The 19,595-nt window shown below is 37.0% G+C and overlaps 2 pseudogenes; both read left to right on the forward strand.

The window, feature by feature from the left end:
- Positions 1–6,248: 6,248 nt before the first annotated feature.
- On the forward strand, positions 6,249–7,856 carry LOC123819054 (annotated as a pseudogene).
- A 6,989-nt stretch (positions 7,857–14,845) lies between these two features.
- Positions 14,846–15,322, forward strand: LOC123819122 (annotated as a pseudogene).
- Positions 15,323–19,595: the final 4,273 nt, after the last annotated feature.

The following is a 19,595-nucleotide window of genomic DNA, read 5'->3' on the forward strand; positions in this document are numbered from 1 at the left end:
CATGCAGGTACCAACACTTACTGAGACCTGAAAACCCAAAGCTAGGAGAGCAGAGAGGCTGAAGGGAAATGGTATTATTGTCCCAATACAGGAATGCATTTATTTAGGCCTCCTAAATGGCAGGTAGAAAATAAATGGAAGGAGAGCAAGTTTATTTTTTTCCAAATATCTCTCTTTAGGAAGAAGTACTTGGAGTTGTAGTTCCCCCATAAATTCATCTGCAAAAACTCTAGGGAGCTCATCAGTGGGCAGATGTTCCCAACTATGGTTACCAGTAAACATTTAATCAAAATCATGGAAGCATCTGGATCACATTAAAAGGATTCTTTTTGTCATTGCCTTTTAAAAGAAAATTCCCCAAGCTTATTATAAATCCAGAATCAGAACATCAATTCAATCTGTCTGAGGAGCTTTTTTTATTGTTTTTGCTAATACAGTTGTCCCAATTTTCCCCCTTTGCCCACTCCTCCACCAGACCCCCTTCCCACAGTCAATTCCCACAGCTTTGTTGATGTCTGTGGGTGATGCATATATGCTTTTTGTCTGATTCCTTCGCATTTTTTCAAACAGTCCCAACTTTTTCTCTTCCCTCTTACAGCTAGCAGTCTATTCCTTATTTCTGTGCATCTGATTCTATTTTTCTCATTAGTTTATTTCACTTATAAGTGAGATCATATAGTATTTGTCTTTCACTGGCCAGCTGATTTCATTTGGCATTAATAGTCTCCAGTTCAATCCATTCTGTCACAAAAGGTAAGAATTCTTTTTTACTTCTGTGTAGTATTCTGGTGTGTAAATGTACCATAGTTTTTATTGACTCCTCTGCTGGTGGGAACTTAGGCTGTTTCCAAATCTTAGCTATTGTAAATAACACTGCAATGAACATAGGGATGCATATATTATTTTCAATTGGCATTTCAGGATTCTTTGGGTATACTCCCAGAAGGGAATTGTTGAGTCAAAAGGCAGTTCCATTTTTAATTTTGTGAGGAAACTGCACACTGATTTCCAGAGTAGTTTACACCAGTCTGCAATCCCACCAAAAGTGCATCAGGGTTCCCTTTTCTCTACATCCTCATCAGTACTTGTTCATTGATTTATTAATGATGGCTATTTTTGCAGGTGTGACATGGTATCTCACTGTGATTTTAATTTGTATCTCTGGTGGCTAGTGATGCTGAGCATCTTTTCATATGTCTACGGACCATCTGTATGTCCTCCTTAAAATAGTGCCTATTCAGGTCCTTTGCCCATTTTGTAATTGGTTTGTTGTCTTCCTGGTGTTGAGTCATATGAGTTCTTTATATATTTTGGAGATTAAACCCTTATCTGGTATATCATTGGCAAATATGTTCCCCCATACAATTGGTTCCCTTTTCATTTTAGTGATGGTATATTTAGCTGTGCAGAAACTTTTTAATTTTATATAGTCTCATTTGTTTATTTTTTTTGTTTCCCTTGCCCTAGGGTATACTCATACATCAGCAAAAATATTGCTATGCAGCATATCTGAAATTTTACTGCTTATGTTTTCCTCTAAATTTTTATGGTATCATGACATATTTAAGTATTTTATCCATTTTGAATTTACTCTTATGTATAGTATAGGTTGGTGGTCTAGTTTCACTTTTTTGCAAGTAGTAGTCCAGTTCTTCCAATACTGTATATTGAAGAGACTGTCTTTACTCCATTGTGTGTTCTTGCCTCCTTTGTCAAATATTAATTGACCATAAAGACATGGGTTTATTACTGGATTCTCTATTCTGTTCCCTTGATCTATGTGTCTGTCTCATGTCAGTACCAGACTTTTTTGATTACAGAGGCCTTGCAATATAGTTTCATATCAGGTGTTGTGATCCAACTTGTTTTTTCTCAAGATTGCTAAAGCTATTTGGGGTCTTTTTTGGTTCCATATAAATTTTTGAAATATTTGTTCTAGATATGTGAAATATGCTACTGGTATTTTAATAGAAATTGCATTGTATCTGTAGATTGCTTTGGGTAGTATAGACATTTTAATGACATTAATTCTTCCAATCCATGAATACAGTATGTTCTTTATATTCTTCCACTTATTGGTATCTTCCCGAATTACTCTCTTCAGTGTCCTGTAATTTTTCAAATAGAGTTTTTTACCTCCATGATTAGGTTTATTCCTCAGTACCTCATTTTTTGTCACAATAGTAAATGGGACTATTTTCTTAGTTTCTCTTTCTTATAGTTCATTATAGGTGTATAGAAGTGCCATTGATTTCTGAGTATTGATTTTGTATCCTGCTACTTTACCAAATACATTTATTAGGTTTAGTAGTTATGGGTGGAATCTATAAGATTTTCTATGTACAATATCATGTTATCTGTGAATAATGACAGTTTTACTTCCTTCTTCCCAATTTGGATTCCTTTTATTTCTTCTTCTTGTCTGATAACTATGGTTAGAACTTTCAGCACTATGTTGAATAAGGGTGGTGAAAGCAGACATCCCTGTCTTGTTCCTGATCTTAGAGGAAACACTTATATTTTGCCTGTTGAATATGATGTTGGCTTTAGGTTGTTCATATATGGCTTTTATTATGGTGAAGTATGATCCTTGTATTCCCACTTTGCTGAGAGTTTTTATCATAGATGGATGTTGGATTTTATCAAATATTTTTTCTGAATCTATTGATGTGATCATGTGAATTTTTATTTTATTTTATTTATGTGGTGTATCACATTTATTGATTTGTGAATATTGCACCAACCTTGCATCCAGTGATAAATACCACTTGATCGTGGTGTATGATCTTTTAAATGTATTATTGGATCCAGTTTGCTAGAATTCCATTGAGGATTTTAGCATCAATATTCATCAAGGATATTGGCTATAGTTTTCTTTCTGTTGTGTCTTTACCTGGTTTTGAAATTAGGATAATACTGGTCTTGTAAAAGGAGCTTGGAAGCCTTCCTTCTTCTTGAATTTTTTGAAATAGTTTGAGAAGGGTAGTTGTTTGTTCCTCATTAAATCATTGCTAAAATTCATCTGTGAAGCCATCTGTTCCAGGACTTTTGTTTGGTGGGAATTTTTTTATTACTGCTCCAATTTCATTAGTTTTTATCAGCCTATTCAAGTGTTCTGATTCTTCCTGATTCATCTGGGGAGATTGTATGATTCTAGAAATTTACCCATTTCCCCTATGTTGATCAATTTTTTTTTGCATACTGCTGTTCATAGTATTTTTTTACAATCCTTTGCATTTTTGTGGTATCTATTTTATTTCTCCTCTTTCATTGCTGATTTTATAATGTGTTTCTTCTCTTTTTGATGATTCTGATCAAAGGTTCTTCAATATTGTTTATCTTTTCAATGAATCAGCTCCTAAAGTCATTAATCTTTTGAATTGTTTTTCATCTCTATGTTATTTAATTCTGCTTTGATCTTGATAATTTCCTTCCTCTATTCCTTTTGGACTTTGTTTGTTGTTGTTGTTTCTAGCTCTTTTAAGTGTAGGGCTAGATTGCTTATTTGAAATCTTTCTATCTTCTTGAGGTATGCCTTTAATGCTATAAACTTCCTTCTCAAGACTGCTTTTGGTGTGTCCCATAAGTTTTGAGTTGTTGTATGTTCATTTTCATTTGTTACCAGATACCATTTGATTTCTTCCTTGATCTCATTGACTACCCATACATTATTGAATAACATGCTATTTAGTCTCCATGTATTTGAATGATTTTGAAGGGGTTTTTTTTTTACTAAGATTAATGTATAGTTTTATGCCATTTTGATAGAAGAAAATGCTTAATATGATTTTAATTTTCTTGCATTTGTTAAGACTTCTTTTGTATCCTACCATGTAGTCTGTCTTTGAAAATCATCAATGTGTACTTGAGAAGAATGTGTATTTTGATGCTTTGGTATGAAATGCTCCATAAAATATCAATTAAAGTCCTTCAGCCTAGTGTGTCTTTTAAGGTAACTGTTTCCTTGTTTGGTTTTCTGTCTGGAAAATCGATCCAATCATGACAATGAGGGGTTAAAATCCCCTACAATGACTGTATTGTTGTCAATCTCTTCCTTAAAGTCCACCGAGATTTTCTTTATATATTTTGGTGCTCCTATATTGGACACATATATGTTTATAAGAATTATCTCCTCTTGTTGGATTGACCCCTTTAGAATTATATAATGATGTTATTTGTCTCTGTTATGGCCTTTGTTTTGAAGTCTATATTGTCAGATATAGGTATTGCTACCATAGCTTTTTTTCATTTCCATTTGCATAGAATATTTTCCCATCCCTTCACTGTCCGCCTCTATAGATCTTTTGTTCTAAGGTGAGTCTTTTGAAGATGGCACATATATGGGTCATGTGTTCTTATCCATTCAGCTACCCTCTGTCTTTTGATTGGAGCATTTAATCCATTTACACGTAAGATTATTATTATTGATACTTTTTATTGCCATTTTATTCCCTTATACTTATGTTCCTCTCTTTATTACTTCTTCTTAAAGCAGTCCATTTAACACCTCTTGCAGTGGTGGTTGGTGTTAACTCCTGTAGCTATTTTTTCCCCCTGGGAAGTTCTTTATTTGGCTTTCAATTTTAAATGATAGCCTTGCTAAATAGAGTAGTCTTGGCTGAATATCCTTTCTTTTCATTGCTTGAAATGCCACATGCTAATCCCTTCTGATCTGAAGTGTTTCTGTTGAGAAATCAGCTGGCAGTCTTATTGGAGCTCCCTTGTAGGTAACTGTTTGTTTCTCTCTTGTTGACTGTAAGAATCTCTCTTTGTCTTTAAACTTCATCATTTTAATAATGTGTCTTGGAGTAGGCTTAGTTGGGTTCATCTTGATTGGGACTCTGTGGTTCCTGAACTTGTGTGAATTTTTCCATCACAAGGCTATGGAAGTTTTCTGTCATTATTTCTTCAAACAATTCTTATATCCCTTTGCTCGCCTTCTTCTTCTGTTATTCCTGTGATATGGATATTGTTACATTTCATATTGTCCCAAAGTTCCCTTAAACCATCCTTGTTATTTTAAGTTGTTTTCTTCATATTGCTTAAATTGGGTGTTTTTTTCTACCTCATCTTCCAAATTGCTGATTCAATCATCTGCTTCATGTAGCCTGCTTTTAATTCATTTCTTCATTTCAGATATTGCATTCTTCATTTCAACTTAGTTCTTTTTTTTTAAGATTTTTATTTATTTTTAGAGAGAGAAGGGAGGGGAGAGAGAGAGAGAGAGAGAGAGAGAGAAACATCAATGTGCGGTTGCTGGGGGTTATGGCCTGCAACCCAGGAATGTACCCTGGCTGGGAATCGAACCTGGGACACTTTGGTTCCCAGCCCACGCTCAATCCACTGAGCTATGCCAGCCAGGGCTTCAACTTAGTTCTTATTCAAGATTTCTATGTCTTTTTTTCATGCTTATGTAGCTCTCACTAAGTTCCTTGTATTTCTCACTAAGGTCCATAAGCATCCTTACAACCCTTACTTTGAACTCTATGTCTGATCAATTGTTTTCCTCAATTTCAGTTAGTTCTTTTTTTCTGGGGATTCCTCCTTTTCTTTTGTTTTGGGATTGTTTCATATTGTCCCCACTTTTGGTTATTCTTTTTGTTTGTTTCTACATTATTAGATAGATATGATTTGATTCCCTGTTTTTGTGGGGTGGCCTTATCTGGTATGAGCGCTGTGGGACTCAGTGGTGTAGCCTTCTTGATCTCCTGAGCTGAATGTTCTAGTAATACCCCTTGTAATGTGGGATCTCCTTTGTATTTGGGTCTTGATTATTTTTGGCCAGTTTGTTGGTGGGTTTTCCCTTCCAGTTGGCTTAGTGAGAGGTTCAACTCCCACCACATCATGTACACTGTTGTACCGATTGTGACAGGACAAAGCAAAATACCACAGGAAACAAAACCCACACAAGAAAAAAGCAAAAGCAATTATAAAAGAGCAAAGAATACAATAATAAAAGTGAAAAGAGAAATAGAATATTACAAGAAGAACAAGAATACAGTAAGATCAAAGGAAAGAAAAATGATTATGAGAGGATAGAGGGTGGAGAAAGAATATGAGTAAGGAATGGAAACAGGGAATCACCAAAAAAGAATAAATAATAGAAAAAAATAAAATTTGCCATCTTGCAAGAGAGGGCCAAGGGCTTCCTCTCTGCTCCGTGGCTAGCAGGAGCTGCACAAAGCCATGGTGGGGAACTTGGCAGCATTAGACTGCAGTGACCCAGAGTTCTGAGATTCCTTAGTATGATGACTCAAGCAGAAATTAAACTATGTTCTTTGTTGCTGCAAGAGCACTTTGGAAAGATCGTGGAAAAAATTGGAGTCCACCTAATCAGAACTGGCAGTCAGCCAATAAGAGTAATTGTCCATGACACAGGAACATCACTGGATCAGGTTGAAAAAAAAGCCCTTCATGTCTTCATCCAACATAACCTGGTAATATATCAAGGGCACAGATATGGTATGGTGGAAAATGAAGCCCAGTGCAGCCAGGTGCTGCGAATGCTCAGATATCCCCATTACATGTATACTGCCAAAACACTGTACAATGACACTGGAGAGCTGATTGTTGAGGAGTTGCTATTGAATGGCAAAATGACAATGTCAGCTCTCACAAAGAAAGTGGCAGACTGACTCACAGAAACTATGGAGGATGGCAAGACCATGGACTATGCTGAGGTATCAAGCACATTTGTGCGACTAGCAGACACACACTTTGTATGGCATTGCCTGTTGGTGCATGCCATTGAAAATTCAGACCATAGGCCACTTCCACATGCCCCCACTCTTGTCATCAATGAAAAGGACATGTACCTGGTTCCTAAACTGAGCTTTATAGGGAAAGGTAAAAGGAGGAGATCATCTGCAGATGATGCTACTGGCAAGCCCAAGGCCAAGAGATCAAAACATACCACAGATAACAAACAGTCCATTCCAGATGATGGAATTTAGTGGCAGGAAAACTTTGACGGATTGCACCAGCACTTCTGAGACCAAGCCATTGTCAGCTCAGTTGCCAAAAAGATGGACCAGACCAGCAGCAAGATTGTGAGGACCATGCTTCAGATGAGTAAGATTCCACTTCCTCTAGCACCCCCGCACCTAGCCATTGTCTTCCAATAAGATCTTCAGATCCCTACCTGTTGTCTATAACATCCCTAAGCAAGTTCTTGATCAATATCTCACTATGCCAGCATATGATCCACTAGAGTTTGTTGGAAAGTCTGGCAACAGTGGTGGAGGAATGTATATCATCAATCTGCATAAGGCTCTTGGATCCCTAGCCACGGCCAGTCTGGATACCATTGTATAGGAGAGATGTGGGTCTCACTATGCCAGAATATTTCACCTAGTTTGCAAAAGAAACACCTGGGACAGAAGCAAGTAGAAGACTTTTCAATGATAACAGCAAAGGAGGCAAAGGATATACTTTATAAGATGCTCTCAGAAAATTTCATATCACTCCAGGAAATTCCCAAAATGCCAGACCATGCCTCTTCCAGGACCTTCTATTTATATACAGTGAACATCCTGTCAGCTGCCTAAATGTTGCTGCACAGGTGCTACAAGAGCATAGCCAATTTGATAGAAAGGAGGAAATTTGAAACCCAAGAAAACAAGCATCTACTAGAAAAGTCTCAGAGGGTAGAAGCCATCATTGCATCTATGCAGGCTACAGGTGCAGAGGAGGCACAGCTACAAAAAATAGAGATGATCGCAGCCCCTGAATGCCAGCAGCTAGAGGCTCTAAAACATAATGTCAACAAGTTGGATGGCAGTGAGATCCAGGTGAATGAAACTATCTTCTTGCTGGAGTCATACATAGAGAGTACCATGAAGAGACAAGGACTCTGAAGGAGAGTCTTCCTCAAAGATATGGAAGCGTTGAAGGGAAAAAATAAAGGAGGTCCCTGGATGCATTCTTTGCAGTGAATAAGTTAAAAAAAAAAAGATAAATAAAATCAATAGGACAATGAAGGAAGAAGACAAAATGGAGTAAGAAAAGGGAAGAGTAGAATATGACATTTAAAAAAGAGAGAAAAAATAAGAAAAATTGAAGAAAAATGGTATAAAGCTAAGCAAAAGACAAAATAATTAAAATGATGAAAAAAGAGCCAAGTGGAATTCATCACAGCAGAGTGCTTGCCTGCTAGTTCTCCCTCTGGATACAACTCTGATGTTGTCTGAAGCTGGTGCAAGCCAATGTCGGATGCTGTCCAGTCTAGCTTTAGGCACCCTGTTCAAAGCTAAAAGTGATCCATGGTTTGTGGCTACTTCCTTTGGGCTTGGCTGTGTCCAAGATGGGCCTCAGTGCTCTATAAGTATGGCTTTTTATCAGGACAGGGTGCAGGGGTGGGTATAGTAATGACTGAAGGCACTGCCTGAAATGCCTTCACCTGCCTGGGCCTGTGGTCCTGCCATTAGTTTCAGTCTAGCCACTGATCATATGTTTCTGAGAGGGCTCCTGGTGGAATCAGAAGGATGGGGCTCCTGGATCTCTTGTGGGAGATGATGTTCAGACTTCAGGGAAGATGGTGGTTGTGTTCACACATATGTCTGTCCCAAATTATTTCCCTGAACTCGGCTGGGCAAAGCCTCTGAGAGGACAGTGATTGAGGCCTCCAGAACCCCAAGTTTTGGTTTTCCAGAAACCAGTAGGGAGTTCCTACACTGTATTATGAAGAGGAAGCACCAATCTGGATCTCAGGAAAGTGTATGGAATGGCCATGCTCTAAAGTCAGTCTTTAACTCCCCTGATTCCACTTATGTTGCTATCTCCTCAGCAGGGGATAAGATGCAGGTTGGGGATTAAAAAAAATAGAAAATGTTTTAAAAAAGATGCAAGATGGAGCAAGCAGCATTCCAGAGTTTGCGACAAGTGTGATTCCAGAGGATGGAACTAGAAGGCTTCTACAGGCTGGGGTGAGCAGTTTCCCACAGGGTGGGGTAAATGTTTCTCCCCTTGGGGGAGCTCTCTATTCTCAAGAAAAAATGGCTGCTGTGGTATTGTGTTGTATCCTAGCAACAGGAACCCAGCATCCATTCCATTCCCCCACACCTCTCCCCAAAGCCTCCCATTCCAGACTCTCCTTCTGTGATTGCAGACTGTGCTGCCCACCCTTTGCCCCAAGCCCAAGGTGGGTGGCTGGGAACATGAAAAGTGTGCATTGGCCCCTTAGAACAAAAGGAAGAAAAAAAGAAAAGAAAAGAAAAGAGAAGAGAAGGAAAGGAAAGGAAAGGAAAGGAAAGGAAAGGAAAGGAAAGGAAAGGAAAGGAAAGAAAAGAAAAGAAAAGAAAAGAAAAGAAAAGAAAAGAAAAGAAAAGAAAAGAAAAGAAAAGAAAAGAAAAGAAAAGAAAAGAAAAGAAAAGAAAAAAGAAAAGAAAAGAAAAGTGGTGGCTTTGTCTCCGGCAGGCTCTGTCTTTCTCTAGTGGGCAAAAAAACCCCATGGCCTTTCACTACTGGATGCTGTGTGGGAGGGTGGTTCCAACACTGGCACTTGGTGCTTAGGAGCCCAGTCTGAGGTCCAGGCTTCACTCCTCTGTAGGTGAAGCTCCCACAGCTGTGCAGCCACATCGGCCCACTGCCGCAAAAGCCGTGTTGGCCACATTTGTATCCCTGCCCTGTTTACCAGTCTTGAGGCAGTTTCTGCCCATCCTTGGTGAAGTACCTCCTCTTCAGGTAGTCTTTAGTTGTTTATTTTGGGTTGATGTTCCTCTCTTTATTTTTATTTTCAGCTTGGTTCCGGTAGGGGGTGCAAGATAAGTCTACTCTGTCACAATCTTGCCACTCCTGCCTCAGTTTTCTGACTACACCTTCCTGCTGTGAATCAGCACTGTCCCCAGAGAATCAATTTAAGGAGTAATGCCAAAGTGCTTTTCTTTTCAGTGTTTATCCATGGGAATGTCTAAGAGTAAAACTTAGACAGGGCAATGTAATCTTAAATTCAATCACTCTCATCAAATGCATATAGCGTATATGAGCATCATGGCAAGAGGATGGAGAGCTTTAATTAAACTTCCAAAAGCTATCTCAGCTCAAATTTTGGAATAATAAATATTGGTTTTGTGAGTTAGGCTAGGTACTTAACCACTCTAAGTCTATTTCTGCTTTCTAAAAACAAAGTGGGGGCAGAGGATAATATTTCATAGGGCTGTTATAAAGATCAAATAAAATAATTCATGTAAATAATACAGCACAACTCACAGAATAGAAGAAAATATTTCCAAATTATATATTTGATTGATGTGTTTTTATCCAAAATATATAGAGAGTTCTTACAAGTCAGTGATTAAAAGATAAATAACCCAACTTAAAATGGGCAAAAGACCTTAATACACTTTTCTCCCAGGAAGATATACAAATGGCAGGCAAGCATATTAAAGATGTTTGACATCATTGGTCATCAGGGAAATACAAATGAAAACCACAAATAGATACCACTCCATACCCATTAGGATTGCTAGAATCAAAACATAAGAAAATCATGTGGTGTTGAATATGTAAAGAAATCAGAACCCTCATACACCATTATTAGGAATATACAATAGTGCAGCCACTTTGAAAAATTTTGGCAACTTCTGAAAAAGTAAAACAGAGTTACCATATAACCCAGCAATTTCACTCCTAGGCATATTCCCAACACTAATGAAAATATATGTCCACACAAAAACTTATATGTGGATGTTCACAGCAGCATTATTTATAATAGCCAAAAGTGGAAACAACCCAAATGACCATCAGCTGAAGAATGTGTAAACAAAATCGCATATCCATCAAGAATAATGAAGTACTGATACACACTACAACATGGATGTACTTTGAAGATACTATGATAAGGGGGGAAAGCCAGAAACACAAGGCTACATACAAGGGAGGACAAAAAAAACAAAATAAAACTTGGAATTATCTTCTAGAGGACAGACCCCTTGTAGTACAGGCTTCCCCCACTAGGTGAGTGTTCTAGGAAACCATCTGTATCAGTGCACAGCTGGCATTGCTGTGAGAGGCTGCGTTCAGCTTCAGTGAATTATTTGAAGACCCAAGGTGTTTTCCCATTTCATGATGGATGATTTATGAGCACACCTGCCCACATCTTGCTAGTGTTCAGCAGTTTTTGTCCCAAAATGACATGACTGCTATGCCTCCCCCTCCCTATTCATCCATCTTGCCCTACAAAAAGTCCTCAAAGGGAATCATTTTTACCAATGTGGAAGAAATGAAACAAAAACTGGTAGAACCACTAAAAGGCATCAAAATCAATGCGTTCCAAAACCGTTTTGAGCAGTGGAAAAAATGTGTGGATAAGTGTATTGCATCAAATGGAGAGTACTTTGAAGGTGACTGAAGTTGAAACATGTAAGAATACACACACAGACATGCAGACAACTGTACTTGAACAACAATAAAATAACTTTCAAAAAAGAATACAGTCATCCCTCACGATATCGTGGTTCACTTATTGTGGCTTCACTGTATTGTGGGTTTTTTAAAGCCTGCAATACAGTGAAGCCGCAATAAGTAAACCACAATATAGCAAGGGATGACTGTATACTTCACTGGTGAGTACCCATATAGAATTTTATATGTATGTTGTTAAAATTACGTAGGTTTAAAAGTGTAGAAAGTGTTTAAGAGCATATGAAATGTTTATAAGAGTGTGGGAAAGGTTGATAAGAGAGTGGGAAAGGTTTATAGGAGTGTGGGAAGGGTTTATAAAGCCCTAAAGTATATATAAAAAATAAAATAAATATAACCCTTCTACTTCGTGGATTTTCACCTATCGTGGGGATCTCTGGAATGTAACTCCCGTGATAGGTGAGGGATCACTGTACATACACAGTTTTTAAAAAACAAATTAGGTTTTCTTGTGTCACCCCAGTACATATAATTTTATTCTTATGGAATGTTTAGAACATGGAATTCCAAAGAGACAAAGGAAATTAATAGTTGCTTATGGCTGAGGGCAAAAGCCATGGGCACAGAGGAATGACCGCTATGTAAGGGTACAGAGTTTCCTTTTGAGGTGTGGAAAATGATCTAAAATAGGCTGTGGTGATAGTTGCACATATCTTTGAATATACTAAAATACATTGAACTCTATACTTCAAATGTGTGAATTGTATGTTATGTGAATTATGTCCCAATAAAATTATTTTACTTTTTAATTTAATCTTTATTATATTTTTCCCATTACCATTTAGGCCCCTTATATGCACCACGCCCATGAGTCTTTTTTCCTTTTTGCTCAATCCCTCCACCCCTAACATCCCCCACAACTAGTTGTCATCTGTTCTCCATCTATGAGTGTGTCTCTGTTTTGCTTGTTAGTTTGGTTTGTTCGTTAGATTCCATGGTAAAATCATGTGGTATTCGTCTTTCTCCAACTATCTTATTTCACCTGGCATAATGTTCTCCAGGTCCAATCATTCTGTTCCAAACAGTAACATTTTCTTCTTTTTTATGACCAAGTAGAATTCTATTGTAAAAATACCCCATAGTTGTTTTACCCACTCATCTACTGATGGACACTTGGGCTGCTTCCATATCTTGGCAATTTTAAATAACATTGCAATGAACATAGGGGTGCTTATGCTCTTTTAAATTAGTATTTTGTGTTTTAAAACCCTATGTGGGCCCTGGCTGGTCTGGCTCAGTGGATTGAGTGCCAGCCTGCAAACCGAAATGTCACCAGTTCAATTTCCAGTCAGGGCTCATGCCTGGGTTGCAGGCCAGGTTCCCCTGTCACACCATTGTTTCTATCCCTCTCTTTCTTCTTCCCTTCCTCTCTTCCGTAAAATAAATAAAATTTTAAAAAATCTTATGTGGTAGGCAAAAGAAAAAAGAAAAATGCAGCACATTATGTGGAACCCAGTAAATGTGTATTAAGTGGCAGATGTTATTATATTATTATTATTCTAATACCATCATTTACTATATTCCTCTGACAAATTTAGTTTATCCAGTGCAAAATCAATCCATGACAAATTTAAACTACTAGAAAGAAATTAAACGTGACCAACATATCCTAATGATTAAGAGAATAATCTTTGGAACCAGGCAACTATGGATTTACCATCACTCACATATGACCTTGAGCACATTAGTGTCTTTGTTTCCTTGTCTGTAAAATGGAGGTAATAATAACACCCAGCTCATATAAATATTGTTAAGAGTGCATAAACTAAGGTATGTGCTAAAGTAAAAGTAGAACATAATAGTTCTCAGCAAAAATTATATCTTCCTTTCTCAAGCCAATTTCCCACATGTTCTAATCTCCCCAAAAGCTCTTTTCAATTTTTATATGCTTAAAATGTTTATTTTAAATGTCAAACTTTTTCTGGAAGTAAAAAGCTTCCAATAAATGGTTCACTACTTCAATATTTTCAGCTGTCAAAACGTCAATTATTTCAAAGATTACATTCTTATTTTCATTGTCCTCTACTGATAACTTGTTGATGGGTAAAGTCACTGATGCTGGTTGAGTTAGCATGTATTCTTCACTTTGATCGGTCAGCTGTGTATCTTTGCCTTTGTCTTGGCTACTGGTAAGAAAATTAGTCATTTAAAAGTTAATGAAATAAATGTGACTCAATGATATGGCTATAAACATTAGAAATGAAAACTACTACCAGCTAATCCAAGATTGCATTATTGTGAAGTCTTCTACTCCTAAGGGCTTTTTTTTTTCAAGTTTACTGAAAACCAGTGACCTTATGTAATTAAAGAAAAAATAAGACCTTAAAGAATATGTCAAGATGTGCTTGGAAATCAATACACAGTTACTTTTAACAGAAAGAAAAGAACACGAAACCTCCACAAAAACCCTGCTGGAACAAATCATGTTCTTCGCTCCAGGGATTAAAGAGAAGAACAATTTTGTCACAACTATATATCATCCATCCAGATGTGTGACTTTTTCCCCCAATCTGTGAAACCTAAAAATTTCATTCTATGAACTAGAAACACATTCATTGAATTTAAAGATAACCATATGTACTTTTGCAATCAAGCCTAAATTATATACTATGGTGGAATAAAATACATTTGTATACCTTACAACTTCATTCAGAAATTCAGCATAGGAATTGGCTATAAAATTCTCAGATTTCCTATATCACTTCCAAGTTATATGTTGGTTCTTGGATTTTAACTGTTTTAAACTAACAGAAACATTTATAAAAGCAAAACACATTTCAGGCAGTTTTAGGGAAACCTCTGTCCCACAGCAAGTCTCTATACTGGAAATGGCACATGCCAAGTTCCTTACTTTTTTGCCAAGGTGTAAGCACATGCCAGGCTAGTGTAGGAATTTAAATCCTCAGAAGAAATGCCATGAAGTTGCCTCTGAGAACAAGTTAATCTGAAGGTCATAGAGATTATTCCTGAGAGGAAGATCTTTTCAAAGTTTCACTCTGACCTACACAAGTTAATAACATTATTTCTTCCCAGTCTTCCTGTGCCCAATAACAGAGAATGTGTGCCCAATTGGGCCACATTCGCAGCCTCAGATTTACTCTGTTCTCTGCTTGGCTTTATCTCCTCTGAAATGCCTCTGTTCATTCCTTTACTGGACCATGCCAATATCACTACCACACAAGTGGTTTCTCTCTCAAAGTCCTCAAGGTCACTTCATTTTGCCCTACCATTATGCCAATACCTTGAACAGTTTCTTTATGTTAATAGGTAATGTCATGAGAGCTAACATTGACTGAGCCTTTACCATGCACAAAACACTATTCTAAGCACTTCACATGTGTTATCTTAATTGATCTTCCCGACAATCCCAAGTAGAGTTTATTATTAGCTCCCTTTTACCAAGAAAACTTAAGTTCAGAAAGGATAGATGAAGATGGTGCCCAAGGTGAAGAAGGAAGCCCCTGCCCCTCCCAAAATTGAATCCAAGGCAAAGGCTTTGAAGGCAAAGAAAGCAGTGCTGAAAGGTGTCCACAGCCACAAAAAGAAGAAGATCCACATGTTACCCACCTTCCAGAAGCCTAAGGCACTATGGCTCTGAAGGCAGCATAAGTATCCTTAGAAGAGCACCCCCAGGAGAAACAAGCTTGACCACTATGCCATCAAGTTCCCCCTGACTACTGAGTCAGCCTTGAAGAAGACAGAAGACAACAGCACACTTGTGTTTATTGTGGATGTCAAGGCCAACCAGCACCAGATCAAACAGAGTGAGGAAGCTCTGACATTGACATAGGTAAACACCCTGGTGAACACCCTGATCAGGCCTGATGGGGAGAAGAAGGCATATGTTCAACTGGCTCCAGACTATGATGCTTTGGACACTGCCAATAGAACTGGGATCCTCTAAACTGAGTCCAGCTGGCTAATTCTAAATATAAAAATTTTATACTAAAAAAAGATAGGATATATGTTTATAGCATATATAGTACATGTTGTTTGCCAAAGTACACAGAATTGGAAGTAGCAGAGTTGCTGTTTGTAGTCAGATTTTATTATTCAACATGTTATATAATACTGTCTCATTCATTTTTCATGTTTTGCCCAATTTTAAATGAAAAACATAGTATCTTATTTTAATTACATTTATTGATTTCTACTGCAGCAGAAACAAACTGCTTCATGAAATATGAGACATAAGATATATTGCATATGTCTTCTTTGATTTGTTCTATTTTTAAAATAAAATCAAATCTAGAAAATTACAGATTAGAGATTAGGAGAAATAAAGAAGATATTACTGGATAGTGTGCCTGATAAATTAATAGCATGGCTTTTCTTGCTCCCCAGTGGAACAGTTGAATTGTGGTCCTCCATGATTTTTCCAGAACTGTTGCTATAGGAGGCTGTAGAGGTCTCCTTCTCAATGATTATTCTCAGCATTGAGCCCTACCATAGCCACCACTGCTCTCCAAACTTCAGTACCAAGTAGCCTATCTCCACCACAGTCACTGATATCCAAGGACCTGCCACCTCAAAATACATGTATGTTTCAAAACTGCAGTGCTCTTCTTGCAGGAAAATACAAAGTACAAAGTGAAATCAGTACAAATATTTTTCCCTAGTCTGAAAGAGTTAACCTTCTTTTTGAGCTCTCCAAACTATATAGCTTCCAAACCTCTCCCTTAAGGTTGGTTAGACTAATCTTAAATATTTTTTAGGACTAGATTAGATGTTGTAAACTTTACTTCTAGAAGCGAGATGTAGAAATTCCAGTCAAACTATAGTTCTACAAGCCAAATGAAGATGCCTCTTTGAAAGCCTTCACATTGTTCTTTATTTTTTCTTTAATTTTAACATTAGTTTCCAACAATGAAAAATTAGGAGCTCTATTGTAAAATTTTCCTCTTTCTGTCCCCAAAGTTCTGGCAACACTAGTGCACATTCCTCTCAAGGCAAGATCTCCTGAATCTGACAGTAACTGGTCTATTTAGATGGGCTGTGAACACTAGTTCACCTTCTGGCTGCTTCACTTTCTTAGAGGAACTGCCTGAACTCTACAGGTATTTGAGTTTGTGACTTTGAATCTAAGGTTTTTAAACCAAAATACGTTTAGGGTTGACTTTAGAACACCTGGAACTTCTGAGTTTATTTTTCCAGGGGGGCCGGTTACTAGAACATAAAAGAGCTGTTAACATACCCCTACCCAAGGATACACCCATGTATTAGTAGCAAAGTCCGGACTAGCACTCCTGGGATTAGTAGATACAATACCTAAGACATAACAGATACTCTGTTAATATTTTCTGGATGTATGGAAATATTTTTTTTCTTTCTTTTCATTAGTGTCAAATGCGATAAGAAAAAAAAAGTACCAAGTAATTTTTCACTAATTAATCCAGTTAGCACCAGTAAAATTAGGACACTTTTTCTGAAGTTAATTGATCATACATGTTTCCTCTGGGAGTTACCTAACCAAATCTTTGCCCATTTTCCTATTGGGACATTTATATTTTTCTTATTGTTTTTGAAAAGGGTTAGGGTCACTTCATACATTAATTCTTATATCCCTTTTTTCTGGTCATTCACCTTTTCATTTTATCTGTGCTTTTATATAAGTCACTTTAATTATTTTTATGCAGGAAGAGCACTGCAGTTTTAAAACACAATCAATAATGATGATGATGACAATAATAATATCAATGGATGTGCATTCCTGTATTATTTTCACTACACTGTGAACAATGGTAATGACACAACAAACAATCTAAGTACCCGGCTGCTGGTATTACACTGATTACAGGTGAAAGTACTTAGGAAATGAAGAAAGTAAATTTCTGCCTCCTCCCAGTTCAAGATTCCTTACAAAGAAAAGGTAGAGGAAAAAATATAGAACAGGTGAGACCATATATTTCTATCCACAAAATTTCTATACTAGCTTAAACCAAATTGATGGATGTAGAGACAAGTAGACAGTGCCCAGAATCTCCTTCTGGAGTCAGCAGACTCCAGCTAACTCTTGTATAAAAAACACCAAATGTGTTCCTGATGGCCTCATCACTTTGTCAATGGCATAAATCCTACCAAAATTCCTTCCAATATCTTTCCCCTAAGCAAAATTAACTTGGCCAAGTGCTGTTTTGCTTTTTAATCATTCTTTACTTCCAGACTAGCAAATTTTTCTATAAAGGAATAGACAGTAAATAGTTTTGTTTTCACTTTGTCTTCTTCTACCTTGTCCTTCTACTCCTCTTGTTCTTTTTTTAATTTTTAAATTGTTGTTCAACTACAGTTGTTCCCATTTTCCCTCCTATCACTCTCTCCCACCCCACCCATCCCACCTCCCACACTCAGTCCTCCCCCACAATTGTCTTGTTCTTCTTCACAATGCTTTTTTCATTTTGTAATGACATTAGCTTAGTTGATCAATATTCTATTATATATAATTTTCTTTAATCTATTTTCTGTCAATGGACATGGGTTGTTTCCATATCTGGGCTACTGTGAATAATACTGCAATGAACATGGGAGTGCAGGTATCGCTTGAAGATACTGATTTCATTTCCTTTGGAAAAATACCCAGAAGTGAATTTGCTGAGTCATATGGTAGTTCCATTTTTCAGTCTTTGAGGAGCCTCCATACTGTTTTCCATAGCAGTGGTGCCAACTTACATTGCCAATTAACAGTGTATAAGCATTCCCTTTTCTCCACATCCTCACCAATATTTGTTATCTTTATTTTTTTTATAATAGCCATTCTAACAGGTTTTTTTGTTTTTAAGGGCATTTTATTTTATTTTTTGAAATATTTTATTTTATTTTGTTTAATTTTTTAAACATTTTTTTGTTGTTCATGTACAGTTTTCTGCCTTTTGCCCCCACCCCTCCTCACCACCCTAGCCCTCCGCAACTCCCTCCCCTGTTTCTGCCCTCCCCTTGTTATGGTCCATGTGTCCTTTATAATCATTCTAACAGTTTTTAGATGATATCACATTGTAGTTTTCACTTGCACTTCCCTGTTTGTCATTTGCATGGGCTGGGAGATGAGGGGTATGGGGAAGTGTTGGTCAAAGCGTGCAAACTTCCAGTTATAAGATGAATGAGTTCTGGAGACCTAACACACAGCATAACAGTGATAGTTAATAATGATGTACTGCACACTTCAAATGTCCTAAGACAGTAGATCTCAAGTGTTTTCACCACCAAAAAAGGTAGCTATGTGAGGTAATGGATTTTAATTAGCTTGATTGTGGTAATAATTTCACAATGTATCAAAACATCATGTTTTACACCTGACATATATAAAATTTTTGTCAATCTCATCTCAATAAAGCTGGAAAAATTACATAGTGTTTCAATATAAATGAAGCATCTCTAAAAAATAAAATGGAGAACAAGTGGATAAAATTCCCCCACAAGTTGAGAAAGGATTACTGATGAATATGCTGCATATGTCTCATCAAAATGCATCAGAAAGGAAGACTACAGTGTCTGTGAGAGAAGTTGCTGATCTTTCACATATACCTGACTTCAGTTTAGAATGTATATGAATTTCACCAATATTATTCTGTTATTGCTAAAGTTGATTTTATTAAATGTGAATAGTAATAATGACATTATAGGAATATATCCACTTTGTCCAAAGCAGATCAATCTATCTATAAACCTTAATGAATTCAGAAAAAAATCAGTAAAACTGGTAAATTAGTACCTATCCATGGAATTTTCTACTTTTCAACTGATTATTTTGATATCACATTGAGCACTAGGCAAAGCTCTAGTATATGCTAAGTAGACTGAAATAGAGTGAAATTGGCAAGGGAGGGACATAGGCAGACCTCATTCACAGCTAATTTATGTTTTTCAGAAATGGTGACTGAGCAAAGTCATGTGAGCTTCCTATGGCAACAGAGAGCCTAAAATAACTTTGCTTAAATAAAACGAAAATTTCATTTTGCACCTCTAGAGTCATAGGGCATTTCATTTCTGAAAGCAGCCTCTCAGGTATAAGGTAGGCACTGTGTGAAAATTCTGAAGTCATATTCAGATAATTAGTAGCATTTTCTCTCTTATGTTGTATTGCTTAGAAACACACAATGACTCACATTTCTCTTGCAATGCCATTTGTTTGGCCCACCAATCCATTAGCATGTTCTAGGAAAGGTATTGTTCTTGTATAGAAA

Source organism: Phyllostomus hastatus, unplaced genomic scaffold, assembly GCF_019186645.2.
Source record: "Phyllostomus hastatus isolate PE091 unplaced genomic scaffold, TTU_PhHast_1.1 phas_contig_30, whole genome shotgun sequence".
NCBI lineage: Eukaryota > Metazoa > Chordata > Mammalia > Chiroptera > Phyllostomidae > Phyllostomus > Phyllostomus hastatus.